The sequence below is a fragment of the Coenobita brevimanus genome, chromosome 75 (assembly GCF_032717465.1).
Source record: "Coenobita brevimanus isolate Jiangsu-jjx chromosome 75, ASM3271746v2, whole genome shotgun sequence".
NCBI lineage: Eukaryota > Metazoa > Arthropoda > Malacostraca > Decapoda > Coenobitidae > Coenobita > Coenobita brevimanus.
In genome coordinates this window covers 19,781,319-19,789,255 of record NC_137028.1, presented here as the reverse complement: position 1 = coordinate 19,789,255, position 7,937 = coordinate 19,781,319, and the positions used below count along the sequence as shown (strand labels likewise).

General features: G+C 46.4%; 1 non-coding gene across 1 annotated transcript; it reads left to right on the top strand.

Annotated features, from left to right (window-relative positions):
* Positions 1 to 3,061: 3,061 nt before the first annotated feature.
* Positions 3,062 to 3,180, top strand: LOC145408121 (5S ribosomal RNA). Its single transcript, XR_013898867.1, has one exon. It is a non-coding gene; the product is annotated as a 5S ribosomal RNA (ribosomal RNA).
* The last annotated feature ends 4,757 nt before the right edge of the window (positions 3,181 to 7,937 follow it).

The following is a 7,937-nucleotide window of genomic DNA, read 5'->3' as shown; positions in this document are numbered from 1 at the left end:
ATGAAAAACACTTCTGCTCTCACATGGTGTTTTGTTTAAATTTCTCCCGCCACAGCACCACTCAGTTGCATAATTTGCATTGGATGGTGGTTTTTTCTTGCTGCATTTTCTGCCCTTGCTACTGCATTTTACTCACCTCATGATGCCTAGGAAGCCTTCTGAGAACCCCAAGAAGTGGCGGCACCTCCCTCAGGCCACCAAGCTAGAATTCATCGAGAGGCAGAAGAAAGGGGAGAGGAATTTCGAAGGATTTATGAGGGAGAGTGAGGAGCAGCAGCAGCCATTACCCGCTAGTGACGCCAGCAGCCATCCTCCGGGGACCCAGTAGGACTACCTACAGCCTCGGATACCACTTTCCATTCCCAACATGCCCACCAACACTATCCTAAAAGGTTAGTTATCATTCATAGTACAGTACCATTCATTATAATTACAGCAGTACCGGTACTACTATATGTATAGGTATATGGTAGGTATATAAGATGACTTTTCCTAGGGTTGCTGACATAATTCATTTTCCCCCATAAGCTCTGTTGTTTGTCAAACACGTTTTTGGTCCAACACGGGACCCATGCATGACAATATTACCGTGTTGGACGCAAGGGTACTGTACTGTATTTTCCATACTTACCTCTAAAACCTCATTTCACTCTTTTATGTCCCTTATTGGTGTGAATAGGGTCTTAGGTGCTATGCATGTGCTGTAGGGAGGTGTTTTCTGAGTTAGGCTAGGTTAGGGTCCAGAAGTACCAGTCCAGGAGCCAGGGACTTGTTGTAAGTACCCAGAATGTTTAATATTGTATAAACTCACCTCTAAAACCTCATCCTCTGGTTCTTTTGCATTTATTTCACTCTTTTATGTCCCTTATTAGTGTGATTTGGGTCTTAAATAGGTGCTATGCATGTCCAGAGGGAGTTCTATAAGTGTTTTTCTGAGTTTGGGTCCATAAGTACAAGTCCAGGAGGCTGGGGCTCACTATCCGGACGGGACCACTTTCCGGACATGCCTTTGGCTCTTTCACATCGGATAGAGGAGGGATTACTGTATACTGTATCGTTTCGTTTCGTTTTCTCGTTTCGTTTTTAAAGGCTCCAACATGCTTGCATGTGTCGGCCTTGGTCACCTAATGGCGGCTTTCCACGCTGCATGATCCATTGCAGCCTCCCTGTTCAGTCCCTTAACCCTAAGGTCATACTTAATGACCTCGTCCCATGTCTTTCTCGGTCTACCCCTCATAACCCCACCCCCAATATTAACACTTCTCGCCTTCCTCACCCAATTATCATCCCCCATCCTCTCCACATGTCCAAACCACCTCAATCTACCTCTCCTCATCACAACACCAATACACTCCAGTCCCATCCTACCTCTCAACTCTTCCATTGTAAACCCAGCCCCTCCAGGCCTTGGACACAGGGACGCACTGCACATCCACCTAATCATTGTCATTTCTGTACGTCTGAGCCGGCGAATATCTTCCTCCTTCACTGCCCAGGTCTCACTGCCATACAGCATTACACTCCTAACACATGCTGCATACAAAGACCCCTTAGCATGTAGGGAAAGCCCTCTCAATGTCAGGAGAGGCAAGAGCTCCCTGAACTTCTTCCAACCACTTCTCACCCTAGCCACAGAGCTAGCTCCAGCCCCACCTCCAGCACACAACATGTCTCCCAAATAACAAAACTCTTCCACACACTCAAGAGATTCACCAGCAAGTTCAATCCTTTCACGTCTGACAATCTCCACCTGCTCACCCCGGCACGCCGTGCACATAAAATCAGCATTATCTCGCAGTCTACCTCTGATACCACTACATCTCTTATGCACGGCTGGATTAAGCATGTGGGAGGCCCGGGGCCTGCTTGGAAGGGAGGCCCCCTTTCCAACTCCCCCAATGGCATACACCACAGACTGGTAACCTAAATCCTAATATATAAATAGGACACTTTTAGTTAGGAAATACTGAACGGGGACTATTCATCCAATATTTTTCATAGAATATGTTTAATGTTCCAGATACAGTTTTGAATATTAGGGATACCTTTCTCCGCACAGGTGGGTGTCTGTGCTCAACTTTCTGCTGCTCTGGTGGGAGGCCCCCTCTTGGTGGTTGGCCCAGGGCCCGGGCCCCTTGGGCCCCCCCCTTAATCCGGCGGTGCTCTTATGCACCCATTTATCACACACACCGCACAAGATGGAATTACTTCCCACGCCCTTGTGGCAAACTGCACATGGCCACTCTCCCTTGTCTTTGACAGTACTGCCACCAACCCTAGATATCATCACTTTTGTTTTATCTGCATTTACCCTTAAACCCTTTTGCCCCATACCATCTCTCCACTTCCTAAACCTTTCCTCCTCCTCCCTTTCATTCTCTGCAATCAACACCAAATCATCAGCATACAACAACTCCCACGGGAGTCCGTTTCTAAAGTCACGTGAAAGGGCTTCAAGTACCATGATAAACAACATGGGACTCAAGACTGATCCCTGATGCACACCAACATTCACGGAAAACTCATCACTCAAATCTCCATTCACTCTCACCTGGGTGTGAGCACCCACATACATGGCCATAACCACCCTAACCAGCCACTCCATATACTGTGTATATATATATATATATATATATATATATATTTATATATATATATATACACAGTAGAACCTCTCATTCGGACTGTATGGGGGGAAGGGTTGTCCGAATTAGCAGATTGTCCGGACCAGCAGGGTAATCGCCAGTTCATACCAAAAACTATCTACATATTGTATGTTTGTTAATTATTAACATATGTGGCATATGTCAATCCTATGTAACTGCAAAAGATGAAAGGATACTAAAATAACCAAACTAATCATGTACGACAGTTTTATATTGCATAATTTACAGGTAAGGCCATGACAAGAAACTAGCCTACATTTTGAATTGTAATAAGTGACTAAGGCCCGTGTGGGCAAAAAAATAAATAAATTAATTAACTGTAATATTTGGAATAAAAATAAAACTTATGTAGGCAAAAAATATATTGTCATATTTAGCATATTGATAATGCCCGTGCCAATGGCCATACCACGTTGGGTACACCGCTTCCCGTCCGATTAGCGAAGTTAAGCAACGTTGGGTCTGGTTAGTACTTGGATGGGTGACCACCTGGGAACACCAGATGCTGTTGGCATCCCTACGTGTCAAGTGGGGTTGGTGGAGGATTAGTACCCCTCCCTGTAAAACAATTAACTCTAAGCCGTTGGCCACCCCGTTTGGGATACATGGCGTCTGGCAATGAATGAATGATAATGCCCGTATGGGCAAGAAGCTAATGTTTGATGTACAAGTAAAGCACATTTAAGTACAAAAAATAATCTACAGTAATCACTAAACACTGCAGAATATTCTGACCCATTTTTGTGTAAGGAAACTCCTCCTTTTAACACCTTTATTCATTGTAGAAGCTACACTTCCATTAACCCTTTAACCGCGGGTGTCATTCCAGAATGACATTGACAAAACTGGACCAAACCGCGGGTGTCATTCTGGAATGATCGTGAATATTTTGAACACCGCGCGTTTTTCCTACGCACAAAGTGTCTCACGCAAGAGTAGCTGTCGAGTTCTTTCACGCCAGCCATCCCACACCTCCCTCCTCCAACCCCGAGGGGGCCCCCCCCACCCCTGCCCTGACCCGCATCAGTCAGTATCTGTCCAGCTCTGTGCGTGAGAATGGCGCTCCGTCCCGACTCATCGTCGCTCGCTTCCTCCTCGAAAGTGATTAGTGCTAGTGTTCCCTCTACCTCTACACCGGTGAAGGAACTGCCGACGGCGAGGCAGAAGGGGTTGAGCACTCCTGAAATTAGAACTGAGCTGGACAAAACAGTAAGTACTACTCTTGATTGTGGCAGTGAAAGTGACACACTCACAGCAAGCAGTGACGATTTGGCAGTGATTGGTGGTGAACCATTTTCCATTGATAGTGACAGTGATGAAAGTGATCGTGTTGTTTCCCCCCCACCACCCCCAACTTACTCTGGGAAAGGGAAGGCTCCTATGGGCAAATCTGGTATTGCACGTGGGAAGGGAGTGAAGCGCAGGCTTACGTCTCCCACACCAGGCCCTAGTAAGCATTTCCCATCACTTTCCCGTTCCCCTAGCCCTATTGCCCTCACATCATCATCATCATCTGCCGTGCCCTCTCCTCAGTCTACATCATCTGAGGAGTACGAATTCCCAGAGCCTGCAAAGCGAGGGAAGGCAGGCTGTGCAGGCAGGGCAGGCAGGCTTAGAACAAAGGGGATGCGTGGCAGTTGGAGGGCAAAGCTGGGCGATAAGCGAGGTGATAAGCGGGGTAGAAAGGGTCAAGTTTCACCACGCAGCAGGTCAGAAACCCCCCCGCCTGCCCCCCGCTCAGCTCCCTCACCCTCGCCACCCCCCCACTCACCGCCCCCGCACTCACCCCCCTCCCCGTTGCCTCCTGCCTCACCCCCCTCCCGCTCGCCTCCTGCCTCACCTGCCTCGCCCATTGCCTCCACCTCAGCTCCTTCTCACGGGGAAACGAGTGCAATGCAACCTGCCACTTCCACTGAACCACGCACAGGGAAGGTGGATGCATTTGTTTGGTCTGACGGTGCAGATTTTCAGCCATACAATCCGCCGTTTGATATGACAAATGCTGGAATACAGCCTGCCTTTTCATGCAGTGCAGGAGATGACTTTGTTGACTACTTCCTGGCCTTCTTGGATGATGAAATCGTGCAGCATGTCAGCGATGAGACCAATAGGTATGCAGCTCAGTGTGCAGCAGAAGGGCTGGGACCTATTGGCTCACCAAAGCAAGTGTCGTGGTTGCCTGTCGGAATCAGAGAGCTGTATGTTTTTTTTGCACTAATGTTTCTGATGCCCCATATAAAGAGACATGAGTTGGAGGAGTACTGGCTCGTGGATGACATTACTACTATCCCAATATTCGGGAAGTATATGTCACGGGATCGGTTCCGACAGCTGCTTGGATACCTGCACTTCGCTGACAATGCAAACCCGTCCCAAACTGACCCTTTGTGGAAAGTGAGGGATTTTCTCAACAGGATTAGGGATCGATTTATGCGATTTTTCCGGCCTATGCAGAAAGTCGTCATAGATGAATCCCTGGTATTGTTCAGAGGACGTCTCAAATTCATGCAGTACATCCCCAGCAAACGCCACCGCTTTGGGATAAAGTTCTTTGTGCTGTGTGACTGTGAGACGGGGTATATCCTGGATTTTGTCATCTACTCGGCTAGTACAATGGACGTGAACAGGAAAGACCCCCTTGGCTTCTCTGGCTCCGTTGTAAAAGTGCTGATGGAGAGGTATTTTGGTGGTAATCATGTGCTGTACACAGACAATTACTACACAGCACCGAAACTCTCCAAATACCTGGCTGAACACGGCATTGGCACTGTTGTCACTGTATGGAGCTATAGGAAAGAGTGGCCAAGTTTCTCCAAAGCATCATCATCATCCAAGGGAGATGTTCACCTGAAGAAGTCAGACAAGCTTCTGGCAATCAGGTGGCATGACAAGAAGGTCGTGAATATGATCAGCACCATCCACAAGGGGGAATTGAAGAGAACTGGGAAGGTCAGCTACAGGACGGGAGAGCCAATCATGAAGCCTGATGCCGTCATTGATTACAGTGTCAATATGAGACTTGTTGATAAGTCTGATATGATGATTGGCGAAATTGACTGTCTCAGGAGAAACACCCGATGGTACAGGAAGGCTTGCCTGCACATGCTCGATATGTGCATGCTCAACGCCTTCATTCTCTACAAGACACAAGTCGGGGGCATAAGGCAACCATCACTGAGACAGTTTTCCAAGACTGTCGTGCAGCAGCTACTTGCACGATTTGGTCAGGTGACGGCATTGATCCCAAGGCGACACTCTGACACACAACCTGACCGTCTTGAGTGCCGCAATTACATGAGCCGGCACCAGCTTGTGAAATTGCCTCTTACAGCAGGCGGCAGGTTGTCACGGGGCCACTGCAGAGTATGTCATAACACCACACGGAGGCCTCGGACGAGAAAAATGAGCACACACCAGTGCCTGGAGTGCCAAGTCGCTCTATGTGTAACTCCGTGCTTTGCCGAGTACCACTCTCTCAGTAAATACTGAAAGTGACAGTGATATATAGTGATGCAACAGTGACGTGCTTTGCCAATAATTGTATAATGGATAATGTAGTAATAAGGGATATTTTGCATAGAAAAAAATGTAAATATTGGCCAGTATAATAAGTGATATTGTAATAAGAGAATCTGCGGCACTTGTGTAATTCTGCGGCACTTGTGTAATTCTGTGATGCGACAGTGACGCAATATAGTAATAAGTGCAGTGTAAATATAATGTATATTGCCCAGAATATATGTAAAATAATATTAGAAGTTAGAAATAATGAAAAGATTGCCTGAAACGTCAGTGAGCGGGTGCCGCCGCACTGAAGTGAGGCGCAGCCGCAGTGAAGAGCGGGCGCAGCCGCAGAGAAGTGCCTTTTACCTACCTCAGTGAACACAGAGTGGGTGTTTATCGTATGTACAGTGTTCATATATGTTTATATTACTATTATGAGAGAGTGGTTGGCATTTGGTACTGGTGTGTGGGGCGTAAAATAGTTATTTCACACCCCTCACTTCTAACGGCTCTCCCTGTCCTGTGAAAGTCTACAAAGTCATGAAACCTACATCAATGGAAAGCGGAAGGTTAGTACTTTCTAATGGTACCTTATTTTTTTCTCTAGCTTTATTCTGTGCAGAGTTATTAAAGTTTAAAGGTTTGTTTACATTTGGCTGAAACCCCCGCGGAGAGGACAGTCAAACCAAAACAATACCCTCGGTTAAAGGGTTAAGGGGCATGGTAAGGAGGATTAACTTTTGAAATCCAGCGTAAAAAATATAAATGGTTGGTGAACTAGTTGATGGAACGAATGCTAGCATGTGTTTAAACAGGCACCCACGTTGTGACCTAGCGTGATCCGAGACTAAACGAATGACAATCGCTTTCCGCGCCGATACTGAAAATGACTTTAGAATTACTTTCAACATATTTTTGGAGCTTATTATTTTTAAATTTTGTCCAAATTAACAGAAATCCGGATTAAAGGGGTCCGGACCAAAAAGGTTCTACAGTATATAATATATATATATATATATACATCTATCTGTCTATCTATCTATCTATTTATCTATCTATATATATATATATACTCCCTGGGGGTAGGGAGGTTTCAAGAATACTCCCCCAGTATCTCTGCATGTCGTACGAGTCGACTAAAAGGGTTGGTGGTGGGTTAGTACCCCACCCCGTAAAAAGAACTAACTAAACAAGCGAATAAAGCGCCTCGGACCAGGACGGACCATACGTTGACGACTAAGGAATGGACAAAGGACATTCTGAGGGTGGGAACATGGAATGTGAGAGGAGTGAATGATGAAGTGAAAGAGAGAGAGATTGTTCAGGTACTTGAGGATGCAAAAGTGGATATATGTGAATTGATTGAAACTAAATGATAAGGTGAAAGGGTGAGAGAATGGGAATATGGTTTAGGTATATGTGCGGGAGTTAATGAGAATGAGAGGGCAAGAGAGGGAGTATGTCTGATGATAAGCAGGAAGTGGAAGGAGAATATAAGAGAGTATGGAACAGTGGGTGCAAGGATTGTGTGGGTGAGGATGAAAGTAGGTATACAGGCGTGGGCGATTGTATGTGTGTATCCTCCGACAGAGGACCGAGTGGCAAGAGTGAAAGATGAGTTTTGGGTGAGAGTAGAAGCATGTATGGACGAATTTGAGATGAGCGAGAGAGTGCTTTTGATTGGAGACATGAATGGCAAAGTTGGGAATGTACGAGTGGATGGAGTGGTTGGCCATTGGGGTGTGCCAGCTGAAGTAGATGGAAATG